General features: G+C 46.9%; 1 pseudogene across 1 annotated transcript; it reads right to left on the minus strand.

Moving 5' to 3' along the window:
- Window positions 1–2139: 2139 nt before the first annotated feature.
- On the minus strand, window positions 2140–22045 carry LOC149355573 (peroxynitrite isomerase THAP4-like; annotated as a pseudogene). The gene is made up of 4 exons (XR_016291543.1): window positions 21797–22045; window positions 19399–21714; window positions 12983–15129; window positions 2140–11735 (listed from the first exon to the last, which is right to left on the minus strand). The product of XR_016291543.1 is annotated as a peroxynitrite isomerase THAP4-like (transcript).
- Between the last annotated feature and the right edge of the window lie 59 nt (window positions 22046–22104).

The raw sequence follows: 22104 nt of genomic DNA on the forward strand, positions 1-22104 counted from the left end.
ATGTGGCACCGCACTTCCGGCGATTCAAACTTCGCGCTCCTTCCGGCCATGCCACGCCTATATTTGGTAACTTTTTTGGCTCTAATTACCTATTCATCCGATCGGCACCAAAAATTGTTCCGTAGCATCCTCGCATCATTCACCTTCGATTATAACCACTTCTGAGACGATATCTATTTATAAAAGCGTAGCTTTTTGGGCTTGTTGGTGCATGATCATAGCGATATAATAGCGCAGAGTAGGACAGGACACACAAAGAAGACACTAACAACACGAGCGCTAACTTCCAACAAAATTTTTATTTCACACATGCAACATATTTAACACCAAAACCACGTCATCATCTGTGCTATCAGTAACGTTGTCTGATAAATAATAGCTCTTTATCCGATAAAAAGATAGAAGGAGTGCTTATACATGTCTCTCTCGAAGAATTTATCCTCTCTGCTTCAATTATTAACCGCGTGGTCATGTCCCTACTTTTTGCAAGGACAGCAGTTTTCTCAAAAAATGGTTTGCATGTTTTAAATTCGCATAAATGAATGTGATCAACAAGTGATTTCTCTTTCCCGTTCTTGACGTCGCGTGCGTGTTCCATCAATCGCTGATTGAGGCATCTCCCCGTCTGGCCGATGTAATGGCCCCCGCATGATAACGGTATTTTATACACGACACCTTCAATGGATGACACATACGCCTTCTGATGACGAGTCGTGCATCCACGTGTTCTGTTGCTGTTGCTTTTCCCAATCTTGCACAACGAGGCAAGTTTTTTGGCGCCGAAAATACGACAGTTGCGTTTGCCCGCTGTCCAATCCTTTTCAGATTATGTTGCATATGTTGCATGTGTGAAATAAAAATTTTGTTGGAAGTTAGCGCTCGTGTTGTTCGTGTCTTCTTCGTGTGTCCTGTCCTACTCTGCGCTATTATGTCGCTATAATCTATTTATAGTTGCCCGCAATCGCTGCAGACACGCCTTTCATCACAGAAAACCGCCGACCTAGCCTAGTAATGCGTTCGCGTTCATAAAAAAAATGATTGGTCATCAGGAAAGCAAAGGCGTGGCAACTATCTCACCTCTCGGTAGACACCTCAACAGCGCTCATCTAGAGACTATAACAGCACCATGAGGGAAGGAATGAAAGTGAGAGTGAAAAAATTAGCTGCGGTTTAACTACTTCTGAACCTGGTTAAAGAGCGAAAGCTATGGCGTATCGGGACACTACACGCGGCTTAGCGTCTGTAACATTGTGTGCGTTCCGGACACTGCGCAGGCAGCGCGCACGCCCTGCCACCCTGGCAGGTGGCAGTTAATGGTTGGTCGCGAGAGTTTGCTCACTCAATGAACAATTCGGCCCATTGCTGCAGTGCCGCGTGCCTGCCATAACGTTTGCAGCGCTAACGCATGCAGCCCACATCTCTCTCACCACCCCACCTGCCTCAAAGCGTGATCCAGGCACCCACTGACCGAGGTAGTCAGTTATGCCCATTTCCTTTCCTTTAAATCATCGCAGTATAAAACGTTGTCAACGCCAACGCCAATGAACACCGACGGCCTATGGCTTCAGTGCCGCGTTTCTGCCACAACGTTGCCAATGCCAGCGCAAGCAGGGCACATGTGTCACTACCGCCATGTAGGTTAAAGCACAACTGAGGGCGTCACTGTCCCAGGGGGCCACTTGTGCGCATTTCCTTTGCTTTCGAAGCTCTTCATCGGTTTCCTAGCTGCATCGTCATAATCAACAGCCTGACTACGCCCACTGCAGGGCAAAGGCCTCTCCTATATTTCTCCAATTAACCCTGTCCTTTGCCAGTTGCGGCCACCGCATCCCCGCAAACTTCTTTATCTCATCCGCCCACCTAACTTCTGCGCCGCTTGCCTTCTCTTGGAATTCACTCCGTTACCCTTAAAGACCACGGCTATCTTGCCTTCGCATTACGTGCCCTACCCAAGCCCATATCTTCCTCTTGATTTCGACTAGGATGTAATTAAACCGTGTTTGCTACACTTGAGTGCAGTGGGGTCGTGCGGGGACCCAGGGGCGTGCCCCGAATTCCTGTGTAAATAAAGGTTTCTCTCTCTCTCTCCGGCACCCACTCCGCCCGCTTCCGATCTCTTAACGTTACACCTATCATATTTATTTCCATACATCGCTGCGTTGTCCATAGCTAAAGTTAAACCCTGTTCGTTAGCTTCCACGTTTCTGCCCCATACGTGAGTGCCTTTTCTCTTGAGGGATATCGGTAAACTGTCATTCACCTGGCATATGCGCTCCATCCTATTCTTATTCTTCTAGTTATTGCCCTCTCATGAGGCGGATTCCAGTACCCCGTTATCAATTGCGAACTGCTTTGCACGTGCTACAACATTGCGTTGCATTTCTATGTTACTTTTCCGACCGACATTTCTGCTCAGCCTGTCTAACTCGTTGATCATTGTTTGTCGTTCATGTCACATTTGGGAACGTATATTCAGATGTTCCCTCGGTTACGAAACACTTACGCAGAGAAAACTGGGAATCCGACATTAGGGGTTGATTGGAGCGACTACTGTGTTGAAAGCTGCCAGCACGACATATTCTAGAACACGCATAGCTGCACAGCGTCGTTGGTAACTTCTGTACAAGAGCGTGAATTTTCTTGCGAGACAAAATCCGTGCAGAAGCAAAACTCGCATTAAATAGGCGCTTTTGTGCAAACCTTTTAGTAATGTGTTAAACACGCGTGCATAAGTTTCTCCTTTAAAGAGCATTTGCACAGGTTTTACAACATCGTTCCTCAGGAATGAGGAGCTCCTGTCCGCACAGCAAGGAGGCGAACGGCGCGGTTCGGGTGTGCACCGGGATGAGAGACAATTTAGGCGCCCTTTCCTTTCCAGAATAATTATTTTCCAGTTTTTCCGCTCCCGCCCGGAGGCCACCACACGTGCGGCGCGCTACACAGAGGCACTGGAAGGAAGGCAAAAGTTTTTTTTACTTCAGTACTTTTTGCGCGGTTTTGGGAATCTTCAGAGACGTTCTATCCTTGGTTGTATCCCCAGGAGTCTTCTTTGTCGACGTCGTCGACCTCTCATCAATGGTCGGTTGCCCTCAGTCCAGGGCTATGCTGGCCACTGTCGGCCCCTGACCACTGTCAGCCGCCCCTTCTCCCTGTTTTTTATTGCGCAAGCAATACTGCGCCAGGTTTCGAGCCGTCCCGTGGGCCCCGGCGGTGGCCACGGTGTACTATCGGGGACAAAAGTGGTATAGTCCACGCGGCCGGAGCCGAGCAATGAAAAACTGCGTTGCAACGCCATCTACAGGATGCATCTCTGACCCAGATAGCTTTATGATCCGCAGGCATGTCGCTTGGCTCGCTTGAATGTTTCAAAAATGCGCTGCTTCCACGACAAGTTAGCCACGCGCGCACGGGCATTTGATCCCATCATGACGGTGCGCGCGCCGGCCAAGGTCAATTGAAATAGGTCGCGAAGCCGGAGCCTGAATGCGGTCCAGAACCAAGTGCTAGCGACATCTACCTTGCGCCGGCTCTCAAGCCATATCTCGAACGCGCGTTGAAGAAAAGAAGACACAAAATGAAAAGAGGGCCACCAGATTGCTACTGCTGCGGCGCCGCTCACCATTTTGGCGAGGAAAGGCACGAAACATTGAAACGAGTCAAGGGACATGCCTGCTGATAATAAAGGTCACAGATTGGCTGTCTGGGTCCGAGATTCCGCCTGCAGATGGCGTTGAAACGCATTTTTTCGTTTTTCCGGCTCCCGCCGCGTGGAATATACCACTTTTGTCCCTGATAGTACCTTGAACAGCATTGCTTCAGCCACGCTCCGCCAGATGGCAGCGCCGTCAGCGCGCCGCGCTGACGGAACCATATAAGCTATTTCTGGAACCATGTAAGCTGGTTGGGAGAAACAAATCAAAGAAAGCAGGAACAGATTAAAGATGCTGAGGGAAAATGTTTACAGGGAGACGATGTGGTGGACAACATTACGTCATTTATAGCTGCGTCTTTTAGCAACGACAATGGGGCAATCTCCCCAAGTGAAGCAGCAACACAGGACAGCACAATAGAGAAAAGCTTAGAACTGACTAGTCTTAACTGGAAAAAGGCGGAAGCAAATATTCCTAAAACCACATCCGCAGGGACAGATGAAATTCCAATTAAGCTGGTTAATGAACTTGGCCCAAGAAAAAAGGAAGCACTGATGAAAGCATTGGAGATAGTCATAACAAATAAGTAAATTCCGCACAGCTGGAGACAGAGTAAAAGGAATTTGATTTATAAAGAAAAAGGAGATAAGTTGAACATAAAATCATTCTGTCCGATTACGATAACCTCTGTTATGTACAGGCTGGCAATGCAGGCGGTGAAATTAAAAAGGAATTAATGGGTTGAACGTAATCGGATACACGGAGAACTTCAGAATGGGTACAGAAGGGGTAGCTGCTTAGATGATAGCGTGTTCGTGGTTACCCAATGCATAGAAATAGCCAAGGCGGAAAACAGACCTCCGTATTTAGCCTTCCTGGACATAAGCGGTGCATACGATAACGTGAACAGGGAACTCCTGTGGAGCATATTTAAAAATTGATTTTCTACAGGAAATCTACCGAGATAATAAAGTTGAAATTACATGGGAAGAGAAAAAAAGTACCATAACTGTGGGGGTGCACAAAGGATTAAGGCAGGGTTGTCCTCTATCACCGCTGCTGTTCATGCTTTATGTGATAAATATGGAAAGAAGGCTACAAGAAAGTAATCTAGGTTATAATCTGTCGTACAGATGAGGCTTAAACGTAGTTGAGCAGCGACTCCCGGGTTTAATGTATGCGGAATATATTGTACTGTTAGCAGGTAGCCAGGAACATTTACAAACTTTGATTAATTGTTCTGGAGACGGAGGAGACGCTCCAGGACTCATTTTTAGCGCAACTAAGTCAGGTGTGATGATTTTCAACGATACAACTGATCAGGTGCTTACAATACAAGGGCACGAAATACCCAAAGTGGCCGAATACACATACCTTGGGATATCGCTAAACGAAGGGCACATATACACGGAAAAGCATGAACAGGCTCTTAGGGCAAAAGGACGAAGAGACGCCGGGATAATGAAACATAGAGCATTATGGGGGTACAACAAATAGGAAGTACTGAGAGGTATTTGGAAAGGAATAATGGTGCCGGGGCTTACTTTCGGCAATGCGGTTCTGTGCTTAAGGGCAGAAGTTCAGTCGAGATTAGACGTAAGTCAGAGAGCAGTTGGAAGATTAGCTCTAGGTGCCCACGGCAAAACCACAAACGAGGCAGTACAAGGAGATATGGGCTAGGCATCGTTCGAAGCACGGGAAGCTAAGAATAAAATACTATACGAAGAACGCCTGAGGAAATTGGACGATAACAGGTGGGCAGCTAAGGTATTTAAATACTTATACAGAAAGAGCGTTGACTCACAGTGGCGGAAAAGAACTTGAAAACTACCCAGTAAGTATGCCGGTCATGAGGACGGAGAAAGAAAGAGCATTAAATAAGTTAAAATCGCGGAAGTTAAAAATTGGATTAATTCAATGCAAAAGAAGCATAGTGTAGAACTATATGGATACTAGAAAAGGCAGATCAGGAAAGAAATTTTCTATGATAACTCAAGAGGCAGTGCCCTACTTTTTGAAGCTAGGTCAGGGTGTCTTAGAACGCGCAGCTACAAAAAGAAATTTAAAGGGGTGGAGACACCAAATTTTGAAGCTATAAAAAGCCTGCTATGGGATTCCTATGTATGCAAGGGCAGTCACTGCCAGGTGTTGGACGCAGCAAACGTTTAAAAAATATTTTAATTCGGTTCCAAAGATTACCTAAATGCTCACTCTCACGACCTAGACCCATTCGCTAGCGCCATCAACCATGACGTCACAAGGGGTGTAGAAAAATAAAGTTTTAGTGACGTCATACCAAAATACAGTGACGTACGATGAGCGGGGCACAGCCGCGTGAGCGCAGTCGACGCACCAGCGAGCCGCGTTTGCTGCTAACCGCCACTCGCTCGGTTTGCGGCGCGCCGTTGCGAACAGCGTCGCAACGTCCGATTGCAGCTCGTTGCCTGCGTCCGGCCTGCTAGATGTCAACGGCGGGCCGCTCGCGGCAACAACGACGGGAAGCGGCAGCCAATGCGAGCGCGGAGAGCGGCAGCGTCATGATGACATAGGGCGCACTCCTTGGAGCCGGGCGGCCTGCGCCAGTCTTCGTGCCGAACGCCGGCATCTGAAGAACGCGATAGTATTGTTTGTTCACGTTCATAGCAAACCCTGGGATATATGAATATCAAAAATGCATCGTTTGTGACGATCGTTGGCAAATACCGAGTTCCTGGTAGAAGTGATGACTGCGATGCAAGCAAATTTCATCCCATAGCCGGTTTTGTGCTGCTGCTACCTGGTGCGGTTCGCCTGCCGTCTGCTAGCTCTGTTGCTGAAGACGTCGTGGAAATCGAGCATATCTTTTATTATGGGACGAGTTCACAGTAAAGGGGTGCCGAGCGGAGCACGTTTCTGAGCGCTGGCCAGTCCCGAAGCTCCCTCAGCTGCGGAGTCGATATCGAAAGCAGCTAGGCCTAGCGACGACTAGGGCAGTCTGGGACCAGCGCGCAGGTCGTCGGCCGGCGTTGCCGCAGGCAGTGTCGCTGCCGAAAGATCCACTTTTAGCACAGATGCATGCTGTCGTATCTCGAATCTAGAAAGCATCCTTTCTGGTGGCATGGCTGTTTGTATTTTCTTGTGCGGACGTGAAGTACGCCGAGTCTGCCGGCCGGTAGGTCAGCCTGGATACTGTCTGCCGACGTCATAAAAGCGAGCTAAAGAGTGTTCTTGACGTAAATAATAAACCATTGGACAAGAAATGTGAAAAAAGTGTCATTTTTGAGGATCGCTGACCAATACTGAGCTGCTAGTAGAGGTAACAACTGTGATATGAGCAAATTTCTCACAACCGCGCCTAGCAGCTGCCGCTGGCGCGACGTCGGGGTCCGGCTCGCCTGGCGCCCGCTAGCTCCGCTGCCGAAGGCGTCGAGAAGATTGACCATACTATTATTTTATTGTGAGATGATTCTGTTAACACAACAGCTATTTGTGAAAAGTAGGCCTTTTATTATAGCGCAGGCGACTTCCGAAGCGCCGGCCGCTTGCTAAACAGGCTATAGGCCTAGCGACGACCACGGCAGCCAGGCAGCAGCAGAGCTCGTCGCCCGGAGCGCCCGCGAGCGGTGCCGTTGCCGAAAGCTCCCAACATAAGCAGACATGCTTTCTCGCTGCTCGAGTTTAGCTGGCAGTTCTGATAACAAGGCGATCTTGTCTTGTGATATTTGTACACCATCCCAAGCAGCGCTCAGGTACTGCTGCACGGCAGCGAAGTGTGACACCGGTTGTGGGCGCAGCTTGGGTAGAGCGGCGCAGCGATGCTTACTGGCATTTTGCAAAGTGTTTCGCATCCTCACGCGAACCCGCGAAGGCGATATTAGCGTGCGAACAAAAAAAAAGTCGATGTCCTCACTCGTTGGAATCAGATCTGTCAGAATCCGAGCTGCTGGGACTAGACGTGCAGTTGTTTGTTTTCATATGCGCTGGTCAGCACGTGTGTGGGAAAGCAGACGATGCAGCAGTAGGTGCGTCACAACTTTTGTGGGCCCACGTGACCAAGCGAAGCAGTTGATCTTCCCCCTCTGTGACGTCACTGTACAACTCGGCGTTCCGAAACCGAAACCGAAAATCGTTCACCTAAAAATGCTATAATAAATTATTCACTGTGAATATATGAATCTTTGAGTGTGTATCATGCTTCCTGGAGCCATAAGAAACGTTTGCAACTAAGAACGCGCGAACCATAAATTTGGTGTCTCCACCCCTTTAACGAAGAAGATTACACATGTGCAGTGTGTGGTAGATCTGTGGAAACAATTGAACACCTCATACTCAAATGTGATGGTATCCATCCGGATGTCGATGCAGGCACAGTCACTCTTCCTGAGGCTCTAGGGTTTAAAGATAACAATGGTCACGTAAATAAATATACAGTGGAAGTTAGCAAAAAGCGATTGGAGGTTTGGTGGCTGAAAAGCAGAGATGTGACATAAGGTTAGAAGTGTAGGATACAGTAGGTAATGAAGATGGCGAATCTAAATGAGAATTGACAACAAAGTTGAACAAAAATAGAGAAAGAAAAGCTGAGCATGGCGCCAATTGCCACCACCCCCGTTTCAAAGGGGGCGCTCCCATCCATCCATCCATCCATCCATCCATCCATCCATCCATCCATCCATCCATCCATCCATCCATCCATCCATCCATCGCGCGGCATTGGATTGGAGAAACTTTATTGATCTAAAAGATCAATGGGGTGGAATGAATGGCCCCCTAACAGAGGGCGACCTGTCCCACCCTGTCCGCAAGCTTGGCTTGCGTGTTCTTGTCAGGCTCCCTCAGGATCCACTCGGCGTCGAGCACTTTGCTTTGTCTACGACAGATGGCGTCACTAGGAGGTCCGCCATAGAGTTACTGTATATGCTACATATACAGTAACTCTAGTCCGCCATAAAGCCCCCTGATAATTTGAAAGTAGCGACACTCTCCTCCGCGCCGCGCTTTCCTCCTCGATTCTCCCCGCGCTGCGGCTGCGAGCTCTGCGCACGGCACTCTTTTTCTCCTTGGCGCACGCAGGCCAGCCGCAGCACTGAGTGATGCGCGTGTTTTTGGGCCAGCTATGAGCTCCAGAATGGCACTAAATATGTAAAAAATTTCGAGAAACGCTTTGGGAATGCCGAAATTAACGTTCATGAGAAATTGGTTTCTTCTTTGAACTGTTTGAATGGGGAATACTGATGTAAAAAAAGCTTTCAGGCGAGTTGTGTACTGCAGCCACTTTCTAAGTCACATGGCTAGGTGTTTTACTTTGTGCACCTGTTCTAGTACGACTCTGCTTTTCTTTTGTTTATAGCGTGAAGTCTGACACCACGCTAAAACTTCGGAAAACAACCCAGGCTGTTGCTTTGAACTTCAAGATCAGAGAAGTTCAAAGCGGGACTTAGTCTATTTCGCTACTGTCAAGCTATCTGTCTAAGCATCGTATATGTCACGTGATCGAAGGTGAGTTTGGATCATTGGTTAATTATACACTTATTTTGACCAATTACTGGGCCAAATAATTGATAGTAAATTGCAATTAAAACTCAAACTTGCGCTGCAGCATCGAGTCATATACCGTTGGAAAGCTTAGGCCAAGTGTACTGACACTGTGCTAATTAGCGATCCTCATTAATCTGCGTTAATTAGTTAATTTTATGTAAACCAAACTTTTAGCTAGACGATTAAGTCATATACCGTTGAAAAACTTAGGATGAATGAAAATGCTCTGAATTAGTTAGCGATAACTATTAACTAGCGTTAATGAGCTATATGCAATCAAAACCACATTTGCATTATAGCATTGAGTCATACGAGGTCTGTTAGAAAAGTATCCGACCTTTGGCCGTAGAAAAAAAACTTGCATAACTGGAGCGTTCCAAACCTAGTCACATTCAAAGTAGTCTACTTGGGACTCCACACACTTCTCCCAGCGGTGCTGCCATTTTGGGAAGTATTCCGAAAAGGCCCCTTTCGGAATGGAGTTTAGCTCAGCTGTCGTTGCAGCCATAATGTTCTTCCTTGTCTGAAATCGCGCTCCTTTCAATGGCCTTTTGATTTTGGGAACCAGCCAGAAATCGCAGGGGCCATATCAGGAGAGTAAGGAGTCTGTTGAACTACAGGAGTCTGGTTTTTCGCCAAAAAAGTCTGAATCAAGTGCGAGGAATGTGCGGGAGCATTGTCGTGATGGATGCGCCACTTTCCTGTTGACCTCAACTCCGGGTTCTTGGGCCGCACAGCATCACGTAGGCAACAAAGGACATCCCTGTAGCACTCTTTGGTCATTGTTTGACCCTTTGGAGTGCGTACTCGTGGTCTGCCACACAGAGGGTGCCAAAGAAAGCAGTCAGCATCACTTTCACATTGCTGCGCACTTGGCGGGCCTTCTGAAGTCTTGGTGACGTGGAATGCTTCCACTGTGACGACTGGGATCTGGTTTCCGGGTCGTACCTGTACACCCAAGACTCGTCACCAGTTATTATGATGTTGATTAAGTCGGGGTCACTGTTTGCGGAATCCAGCATGTCCTGTGAGACTTCAACACGAAGCTGCTTTTGCTCCACCGTGAGCAGCTTCGGCACGAATTTCGCCGCAACTCTCTCCATGGCCAAATCTTCGGTGATAATGGGATGTGCGGAAAAATTGCTCATGTCCACCTCTTCCTCAATTTCTCGGATAGTCACGCGACGGTCCCGAATCACCACAGCGTTCAGTTCGGCAATGACCTGGTCATTTCGGCATGTTGATGGCCGACCGGAGTGTGGCTCGCTCTCCACCGATGTGCGGCCATCTTTAAATCAATTGTACCACTGCTTAATCTGTGTGCTGCTCATAGCATCTTCACCGAAAGCCGTCTGAATATTCCGAATGGTTTCCACTTGGCTGTCGCTCAGTTCATGACAAAATTTGATGGAGTAGCGCTGCTCCTGTCACTCCGCCATTTTCCTTGCAATAAAAAACCGACGATAGCACTGCGCACCGCCTCACTCAAATGCTGCGTCCCAGCGACTGACGCTATCGGCAGGCGGGAAAAAATTCTTGCATGCGCACGAAGGTTCAAGGTCACGCGATGCAAGCGCGCTGGTTTCATATCCATCAGGTGTTCGCAAAAAAAAATAAAGTCGGATACTTTTCTAACAGACCTCGTATACCTTTCGGAAGCTTAGGTCGAGTGCAAATGAGCTGTGCTAGTTATCGAACCGAATTAATTAAGGGCAAGTGTAAACGTATTATGCTAGCTAGTCAAACTTAAAGATAAACCTCACAATAACAGAGCTAGCGCTCTAACTAGGCTTAGCACGAATTGCTTCGAAATGTTTTTCTTTGCTTGTGGATACTTCCGTGCAGTAGGTCTTATTTAGCGTGCACTCGCTTACAATAAATAAGTCATGAGTGCAGCTTCCGCCCATAGGTTTGTCTCGTCAGTGGGGAAAATGGCTTTTGCACTCTAGTCTGTTCACTCCATAAAACAGTTGCGCACTTTCTATGCGATCAAGGAGCGCGGACAACCATTCATCGAACATTATTAGGCACTGGTCTCAACGAAGCTTAAGAACATACCCAGTATACCTGTGAGAGAATGCATTCTATATCTCTAGGGAAGACAAACGCCTCTCGATAATGTAACACTATACTTGACACCGAATTAGGGGATATTAAAGAAAATGAGAGCGTGGTCAGCAGGATGATTTATTTTCACGCATGCACAAAAACGTTGACAAGGTACACGTAACAGACGGGAGTATCACATAATATTCAGCATCTACGCGAGTGCAGGAATGTGGTATGCAGTACTGATCACAGTTGAGAAAAATTTGCTGAAGGAAATACAAAAGATGGTTTATGTTATTGCTCAAATCAACGTCACTTTGTACGTGTATACAGCAGTTTCATGCAACCGAAAGTTGACAGACAATGGGATCTTACGCTAAAAGCTTGTCTCTTAAAAATTCCTTCCTTCGCTTCGGGACAGGTCGGTGAGAGAAAATTGTCGGAACTGCGTTGGGCCTCAGTTTTTTTCCCCAGTTCGTGTAATATTCGTGGCTCAAACTGGTCTTCAGTGAAATGTAGCTAGAACATAGAGCGATGAGTTAACCACTCAGGCAAGATGAAAAAAAAATCTGCTTGCATACAATTTAAATGAGTAATATGTCACAGTGCTAGGAATTGTTGCTCGCAAAATGTTCCCCTATTTTACGTCATAACCATAATCATTATTGATTGTTTAAGCTTCGGAAATACAGCAAATTGATACAATGATTCCGTCTGATTTTACATCGATGGGAAAAGCTTTCCCGCAGGAACAGATAACGCGGAAGCGCTTTTAGAGCTCCAGCTTTCAAAGCGAAGGTTCGCGGCCAACGCCTAGTAGCCATGATCAAAGTGAAGCCTGTGTGATCATGGGAACACCCCCGGCACATTGGCCGTATCCCTGATAAAACCAAACCATACTTGTTAACCCACTCATGCGTGGAAGCATGGCAAGACATATTGAAGAGTTAAAAAAAATGCAGTACGAACTAGCTAGCGCTCATTACCCGCAATACCATGGGTGTACTTGCCAATGAGTTTTTCAGGGCGAACATTCATTGTTCCTTAGTAACCGACACAAGTACAAGCTGGAAGTACTAGCTCCTCTACAAACCACAATTTCGAATTTTAGTAAATGAGGCAAGGGATCCTAGCATATTGCGACAAATGCAATCGAGAGGCTGTACCTTCCCACATATCATTGACAGCAGAAAACAGACCATATTGCCGTATTTCTGACTGTGCAGATGTCGACAGCGTATCATATGATGAAGCCTCACAGAATATTCAGCGTGCGGCAAAGGACAACCTCATTTTTATGCAACGAACAAGTTGCCGCCGCAAAAACATTAAGGAGGCAGCAGGAAGAATTCAGGGGGCACTTTGGCTTTCTAAAGTGCTTCAAGGCGAAAGCGTTTCCTGGCGCATTGTTCTTTATTTGTCATATTTTTTTTTCATTTAATTTTTTTAATTTTTATTTGTTTCTCTTTTTATTTATATTTTTCATTTTATTTATGAAACCAATGGATACACTAGACGCCCCTTTATTCATGCCCAAACCCTGAGCCTTCGTGGCGGAGTGGTAGCATGTCCACTTGAAATGCCAAAGCCCCTGGTTCGATTCCCAGCCTCGACACAGTTTCATTTTTAAGTGGTGGCGCCGAAACGCGGACAAACTTGCTAACATTCCTTGGCAATGACAGTATGAGGCATTAAAGGCTTTCGCATTAATAGAAAACGCAGCGTCAGGTGGCGCGTTATTACGGGCAGTGAGAAAGGCGCCTTGCCTCGCAAACAACGCTGTTCTTTGTAGGAATAAAGTTCTTTCGGCCAATATTGTGAAGCCACTGTTTCTTGCGCAAGCAGTCACGCTTGCCTTGATGTATCATGAATACCGCATAACCATCTTCAGGCCGTTTGCTGCAGTTGCACGCGCAACAGGACGGCATATCGCATGCACGTTGCAATAAAAGCACAGAGCGTAATACTCGCTCGCCGAGCCTAGGAGAAAAATGGCGCGAAGTAAAAAGAAAAACACTAGCAAAACGCCGCACCCCCGCGTTTCTAGGGGCAACGGCAGGGAGACCAATCGTAGCGCAGGAAATCGGTTCTAGAGCGGGCCCTCAGGGAAGAGGCGAGGAAATCGCGCGGCGTGGGCAAAGTTCAATGAATGGCGGGCCTTTCATACTATCAAGGGGCTTTAGTCCGCCATAAAACCCCTCAATAAACTAAAAGTAACATCTCGTCCCTCCTCCTCGTATGCCGGCGCTTCATCTCAGGCTGCGCCCGAGCGCCGACGGTGGCGGCACCTAAGCCGGGTAAAGCTAGCAGACGCTCCCAACGCTCGCCTATTGGCGCGCAGTAGACCGCTCGTGCGTTTTCTGCCTTGGCTTCGCTCGAAATGAGATCATGGCATGGGAGAATAAAAAATTAGTAACTCAAATAACTGCGCCCAGAAGCGTTGGATTCATTTATCGAAACTTTTGTACTGCGATCGATTTGATTCGGTGCAAGCGGTGGAGGTGCCGTGCGCGGCCGAGAATATCCTCAGAGGGTTGTTTCTCAACGCTCGCGCTTTGGCGCGCAGAGGAACCGCGCCCTTGAATTAGTTGTTTGTAATTTCTGCCTTCGATTCAGCCACAATGCGATCATGGCATGGGAGAATAAAAAAAATTACAGGTATACTCAAACAACTGCCCCGACCTATGTTGCACTGCTTTATGGGAACTTTTTGTACTGCGATTGCTTTGATTGCGGTGCACACGGTGGAAATAGCATGCGCCAACGAGCTCGCGACGCATCAGTGAGCATCCTCGGAATGTTGTTCTTCGACAGGCGTCTTTTGCCCAATCTTAATCAAAAATTAATTCCGCAAATAGGAAGTGCTACGACGTACGACTAGACGTCCGGCTAGGCTTTATATGAATGGATGGCGGTGTAATGCTGCCATAATATTGTCTTCTCTCAAAAGCGCGTTCTCTCAAAAACTCGTCTCAGTTAATTTTTTTTTAGTGCCGGAAAGCTCACAGATTAGTTCTCGTTCGGTCGAAAAGCTTCCGGCGTGGTTACTGAATTTGTCGGAACCACGTGTCCGAAAAAATCCTGTCATGCCAATCATTTGCTGCAGAGTATTCGAGTTGGTGGGATACGATTCAACTTATCGTGCAGCATGAACTTGCCAGTCAAGTAACAGCCAAGGTCGCCGCAAGGACTCGAGCGGACGACCTATAATCGGGGGCAGCCTGTCATGCGTCGTTCCGTTGACAAGCCAAGTCAAGTGAGAGTGTCACTGCGTGTACCGGCGTCATTTCCTTTCCTCTAAATAATTTTACGCGACAGCTGATACAGCTCGCTCGGTCGAAAAGCTGCCGGCGTCGTTGCACCACCTTATACCCTTACGCACCACCTTATACAGCCCGTTCAGTGGAAAATCCGCTGGCTTCGTAGCTCAAATTGTCGGCACCGCGCGTAGCAAAAAAAAATCATATCATGAAAACCGTTTTCCCAAGAATGTTCCGGAATTCGTGATATGATTCAGCTTTTCGTGCAACATAAACTTATTCAGTCAGTCAGAGCATTGCTCACGGCAGGGTTTCAAAATGGCGACCTATAATCGAGGGCTGCGTACTAAGCGTGGATGCGTTGTCCAGCAAGTCAAGTGAGAGTGTTACTGCGTGTTACGACGTCATTTCCTTTCCTCTAAATAATTTTACGCACCACCTTATACAGCCCGTTCAGTCGAAAATCTGTGTGTTCGCTTTACCACGTTACATGGGTCTGGCAGAAATTGCAGGCAGCGCCGATAAACAACAAACCAACACCGGAGCAGTGGCAGGCTGCGTTGTCCAGCTCGAAGCCTGAAGAGCAGCTCAAGCTGATCGACAGGGCTTGCAAGACTGCAAAGGCCGCTGGGGCCCTGGACTGAGGGCTCCACCTACGCTGCGAGAAAGAACCCTTATACAATAAGTTTTTCATTCATTCATTCGAAAATCTGCTGGCTTCGTAGCTCAAATTTTGTGCACCGCGCGTAGGAAAAACCATATGACAACCGTTTGCCCCAGAATGTTCCGAAATTCGTAATACGATTCAGCTTTTCGTGCAACGTAAACTGATTAATTCAGTTAGAGCATTGCTCAACGCAGGTATTCAAACTTGCGACCTTTAATCCAGGGCTGCGTATTATGCGTGGATCCGTTGTCCAACAAGTCAGGTAAGAAGGTTACTGCGTGTTACGACAAAATTTCCTTTCCTAGAAATAATTTTACGCAGTATCTGATACAGCCTGTTCCGTTGAAAAGCCGCTGGCTTCGTCGCTCAAGTTGTCGGCAAAGCGCGTATGAAAAAATGAAAACCGTTTGCCCCAGAAAGTTCCGGAATTAGTGATATGATTGAGCTTTTTAGTGCAACATAAACTTATTAATGTAGCAAGAAATTCTGCCCACGCATAAGTTCCCTTTGAAAGCGCCCCAGAAAAGTCACAGAAATTCTATGTAACAAATTTACGTTACTCCCAGCACAATGCAGCAGTATCATAACGCAACGTGGAAAAAAATATGTCGCAAATTTGTGTCCGTAGAGACACGAAGTGGTCCCAACCAATTTAAGCCTGCTTTTGAAGTGAAAGCTTTACTGGCCTAGTCAAGCCAAGGTCATCGGCGCCGCAGTTTGACCTTCAAGTGGAGGAGCGGTGGTGGTGGTGTGGTAGACATGTGATATACTCATTCCCTTCTTTATTTCTTTCCTTAAGGCGCAGTTCAGATGTCCACCGAGATATGACAGATATATACTTCACCATTTCCTTGCCTCAAAAACCAATTTTCACTTTCAAATTTTCTTTCTTCTTTCACTCCCTCCTTTCTTTCCTTTATGGTGCGGTTCAGGTGTCCACCAAGATGTGGCAGTTACTGCACCCTTTCTTCTCCTCAAAAACCAAACCAAACAAACCAAGTGGGCCGCAGGCGTTCGTTGGCATTGACAACATTGTAGTCCATCGATTTTGACGAAAGGAAAGGTGTACAGCTGGCTTCCTGGGTCAGTGGACACCTCCATCTCGATTTCATGTACGTGGCATAGGTGTCACCCTACAAAAACCTGCTTTCGCTCAATATTCCGTGCGTAGCAATGCTAAACTGCCAGTAATTTTTTTATCATATTCTTTTTACACTGTCCTACCAGAAGCTACGATTCACTGTGTTTTTGTAGAAACTGAACTGTAGATGGTCGAGAAATATAACGCCAGTCACAAAGGCAATGTAGAACAGGTGATGCAAAAAAATATTTTGGTAAGCTCTTGAGACGTATGTTGGTGTGCCGGGGAGAGCAGTGACGGAAAGATGTCGTGGCTGTATACACCCGCCGTTACGGGGCAGCTTCCTCTCACAGTGGGCGTATACGGCAGTGCTGACGGCGTCTGCATAAGTATACTCTGCGCAGGAGAAATTCTCGAATGACACGAGCTTCAGGAGAGACCTACTACTCGCGCGACAGGGACTCCGGAACTGCTGAAGCTGAAGGGTTTAGTAAATGCAAAATCTATCAGCTTTTCTCCTTATGTACCTCATCTGATAGATTATAGCGTATGCATAGCCGATGTACACTAATTTTGAGTTCATATACGATTTCGCAGCGCTCTTGTGTAAACTTTTATCTTTTTGCCGCAGATAGTAAATTAAAATGGGTAAAGTCAAAACATGTTGCACTAAGGAAATTTCGTGATGGTTATTTTTATGCTAATATCACACAGAAAAGTAAACAGCAAAATAATGTTGAATAAAAATAATCTGCATTCGATCTAAAAATGTAGTCGGGCCAACCTCACAGTGCGATCTAAAAATGCTCGGCCAGACCTTGGCAAAAGAAGTACTTACCGACGTTGGCTCAACACATTGCTATTAATAAGGGTAGCACTTTACGTCTAGTCGGTAGCTGTGCTCTGGCCTTTTGCTTTAAAAATGCACCTTTAAAACTTATTAAAAAATTTAGCCCTACAACAGAAGCTTTAAAAGAGGTTAAAAACCATCAATAATAAATTGAAAACACCTCTCTAAAATTTTTCAGGTCCTACAGCGCCTCCCCCCGTCGCAGCCCCTTCAAAGCCTTTGTTCATTACACGCCCCCCGGATATAAGTTTTTCCACTATTGCAGCTTAACGAATCAAGGTTCACCTCCCTCCCCTTCCTGACACGCATCCCCTCTCACACCACTTTCCTTCCCCACCCCCGGGGCCTTCCTCCTCGGAGTGAAGGCCCTATTTAATCCCTGCCAATGATGAACGCTTTGCCCAGACGAAGACAAGTCCCCTTGTCGAAACGTTGGCTCCAGCAACCTGAGGTTTTCCCCTCCCTTGTTCATTTTTGTGATCGCAAAGGACCATCAACCACACCCTCTCTCTACCATGGTCTCTAAAATTAAGTATAACACATCCACTAGTTTCTGTGTGGCGTCTTTTCTTGAAGGTGAACTCTTGGATAGCAACAAGATTTAACCCAATTTTTAAGCAATCTGCGCGGTTTGAATGGTTGGGTGAAAGTGAGCTTAACCTGGAAATGAAGAACCTCTTGCTTTACTGGCTTAAGAAATCAGAAGTCATCAGGGCTCAGTCATGCTGCAGATGAAATTATGAAATCGCCGAGGACAAAAGCAAAGTACTCAGCTATTTCAACTTTGCCCTCGCAACAAAGGACATGCCTTCAACGTGCGAAGAAGCTCGTACGAAACTAATCTAGAAAGAAAATTACTGAGTGCCATCAATGCTTACTGTTCCATAGCAGTGCAGAGCGATGTCTTGATCCTTCTAACATTCCGAACTACAGCCGGTGAAACTACTGCCATAAAAATCAATGTTTCCCAAAGTGAAAAATGGATTCTGACTAATGACAGACAAGTTACGATATTATTGCTCTTGCCCAGGGAGCTTAACACGTTCACTGTGTCGTGGGCCAACAGTGGGTCACGCTTTTTTTGCTGTGTGGCCACGAACACTGGGTCCCACAATGAAGCCATGGATCAGATTTTATACTAAGTCTTGAAAGAATGTCGTACGCCAAAAAAGGACGAAACAGGAAGGAAAAACACAGAACAGGAAAGTCCGCCTGCTTCCTTCAATCGGTTTCATGATTGTTAATATCTTAGAGGTAGTTCTTATCCTTTTTCATAATCGTTCAACCTGTGCTATCATTCACGCTCGCATGAGTTTTCAACATGCCTTTTGTAATAGCGACCTCCCTATGACTTGTTGTACTGTGTTGCAGTGTTGTTATCACTCGTCCACCACCGCATTTGTTTTTTAGTTCACGCACCCTCATGCAGCTCAGCGGCTATAAAAGAGCGCCTGGTTTCCTTTCCTGTTATTAAAGTTGGAAGTTGCGCCTCTTTCCTGTTCTGTGTTTTTCCTTCCTGTTTCGTCCTTTTTTGGCGTACGACATTCTTTCAAGACAATGTACCAACTAACCCGTCAAAAAGTTCTACTTTATACTAAGGTCCCCCTCCTTCGACCTCAAAATAAAATCTGACCTGTGGCTTCATTATGTGACCACGTATTCGAGGTCGTACAACATGAATAAATGACACAGTGAACATGTTAAACGATGCATAAGGTCAAATTACAACTATGCTTAGCCTTCAGAGACTCAAAGAAACCCTACAGCTATGTAGTATACATCCAAGACTGTGGGAACAACTGAACATAAACTTGAAAAACATCAACAAAAAGTTGCAAAACTACTAAAGCCACAGCATGCAGAACGCATGGCAGCGCTATATGGGTGCCACAAAATTCGGCGCATATTCGAAAACCTGGTGCCACGCGGAAGCAATCTCACCAGCACACGTTGCTAGAACAAGGGAGAATGAACCCCCGGAGAGCACCGAACCTTGTGTATTGCTGCCCTCTCTACATCACTCACCGGCGCGGTGCCAAAGGGATGACATCAGTGCGCGTCGTGAACTGTTCGAGAAGGTTTGAGTAAATTCTATTCAAGGCTGATGGAGAGGTGTAGCCTTCAGTGTGCTAAGTGATCCCCTCTATCCTTCATTCATGCGCTGGCAGCGGCTCAACGCAAGAAAGATCTGGAAGGTTCTCGACGCCAGTCACCGCCCCTGACCAATGGGGACGCGTGCCCGGCACAAGGAGGAGAAAGAAACTGTACAGCTGATACTGTGCATGCCTGCACTGGCACGAAGAACGAACAGACGCAGAACGCACCAATATATGAAGGGCGTTGACCGCTGTCAGCCAACCAGAGCTGGCGTTCAAGCTTCAGAGAAGCGTGCCCGCTTGACTCCCAGGTCAACACGACTCGTCCAGCCATGGACCAGCAAGGCAGCGTGCGCCAACCTGCGGTACGGCCCTGTCATGCACCTCTGGTCGTCGGAATATCGCAGTGCCCAGTGAACAATATGTGTTTTGTTTGCTTGCCTCTCTTTTGTGTAAGTGCACTTTAGGTGCAATATTTCTTTTGTACTGCATTCTCTCTCGAGTGTTACTTTGCACAAGTTGCATTGTATTGTAAATCACTTTGTATGTGCTCATACAAGTAATTCTGAAATCCTTTTTATCATCTCTTTGCTGTATAAACCTTGTTTAGTTTGTGAACCTTTGGCTCTGACCCATTCTCTGGCTTGCGACCGGCAAAAGCTGGGCACCAAACGACCAACCCCCTATTACATAGAGAAAGAAAATATAAAGAGAGGCCACTCGGCTGAAACTGGCCCCAAGAAGTACGTGACGACTACGCAAGCGTCTAATATTCTCAAATGCCAGAGGATGCAAGCGTCAAAAGAAATGTTATATTCAAGCGTACAAACTTGTTGTTGCTAAATAATTATGTTGTGCTTCAATTCCACTGTTTTAGCATATATATGAAGATGCAGTTTATTGAAAAACACTGCGGAGCTTTTTTCGTCTGCACTGTCAGTCGTCTGCACTGTCAGCATGCGACTGTGGGTGTCGGTTGCGTCGGTGTTGCTATGTGGTACCAAACGACTTTTCACGTGCTGGACAGCAGGTGAGACACGTTTTTACAACAATGCAGCTTGAAAACACCGACACAAAGAGTCAGCAAAGGCTATTGTTGTTTTTTACATCACAGTTAGCTGTTCACATACAGCGCAAGCCGTGCAGCGCCCATGTGAGCGGTTTGTTTACAAAGGGGATGGGATGGGGGGGCCAGAGCACGAATGAATACAGCACGCACTCAATGTGTGGTGCAGTTTTAAGCCAAAGTCTTGCGCATTCCTGAAACCTTAGGCCTATTTATTACTCTGACAATTGCATATATAATGTTCTGTGCGTCATGAATCGCATTACATGCCATATTCTTGCGCACGCAGCGCCTATTTCAAATCCGGAAAGGGCTTTCCGGAGGAGTGAGGTCTACAGTTCCTTTCGCCTTTTTGATACCTAGACCGTTGACAACTGAGAACTCACACAATATTCTAAACTTGTGATAGGGTGGTGCAAAAGGGAGGAAAACTGCCTCCCGATGTTGAAGCACTATTTATTTTTCACTTTGCGCGCCAGCTGCAAAGCATCACCATTTGAGGACGTCCGGCCTGTTTTTTTTTTTTCTGCCAGCACTGACGATGTGCCGACTACCCGTCTTTTGTTCTCTCCAATAAAACATTCAGATTTGCTTTAAAGGAACGCAGTAATCTTTCTTTCATGATGGTTTTGGTTTGTGTCTAGCCTTAAGTGCTCATTCTTTTATATTGCCCAGGAAAAAGTTTCCTCGACACTCCGTCTGTTTATTAAATATGCATGCTGAATGACCACTTGCTCCAAACAGGAGACAAGCGCCAGACAGAAAGAGCCCTAGTTGATTAATGAGGGCATACCTACCTCTATATTAGGGACACTTTTCTCTACAACTTACATTGAAATAATTTCAGTGCAACGAAATTCACAGAAGGAATTCAACGGGACATTGTCCAGCTCAGGCAAGAGCCAAACCTGGGTAACACGCAAGCAATTCGAAATTTGCGCCAGTGAAGCCAAAAGAATTGTGTGCCAGTTGCTTTCACCAACAGCTGGGTGCGCTAAAATCCATTGACAGTACGCCTTTGACATTAGCATGTTTATACTGTGGGACAGTTTACTCATGTGGAACAGGACGGCTACCATGCCCCTGTCGCTTCTCCGACGACAGTGGGCGTTCAGGCTTGAGTGTTTGGCCCCTTCTAACAAGCGCTGAGCCACTCTATGGCTCAGCGACCAGAATTTACACGATTACGGACGCCTCTTTCCAAAGCTGTCGGTAGTGGAGCGCCGTGTGTCGTCGCCCTTCTGTCACGTTTCTTTTCCTTTATGCACTGCCCAAGATTCATTGCTTCTAACAACACCGTGCACATCACATACTGTCGATGGCTGCACGGTAAGCGCCGCAGCTCGCAAAATCTGACCGCACTTGAGGCCATACGGACGAAATGAACTCCGAACCGGCCCTGTCCACCAAGCGACGGCTTTCACCAGGCCCAAAGCGCAGAGAGCCAAATAGCAGATGCAGCCATGGAAGTGTCGCGCCTGCAACGAACCAAGGCGACAGCAGCAGCTATTACGGTCATGGAAGGAGGAAAAAAAAAATTTTTCCTTCCTCCATGCGCACCTTGGTGTGTGGGCCTTCCTATGTCGCATTTCCTCTTCCCTAGCCCGGGTAAGCCCAAAATTATTTAGACTGTCAGTCAATAACTCTGAGAAACTCGACAGCAGCCAACGTTAATAGAAATATTACGGGTTCTATGAACGTTAGCACTGCTAGAGTAGCACGGCTAGACACCCAAGCTAAAGCTCACTTTACCCAAGCACGGCTCGCCACACGCCGCAGCGCACATGCCACGTTGGCAGCCGCTGCGGCCGCAGCTTGGCTTGGCTCTAGCGGCTCTAGGTGAGCTTGATGATGTGAGGGTGAAATGC

Source organism: Amblyomma mixtum, chromosome 3 (genome assembly GCF_055824585.1).
Source record: "Amblyomma mixtum isolate Tamu chromosome 3, ASM5582458v1, whole genome shotgun sequence".
In the NCBI taxonomy this organism is placed as follows: Eukaryota; Metazoa; Arthropoda; class Arachnida; order Ixodida; family Ixodidae; genus Amblyomma; species Amblyomma mixtum.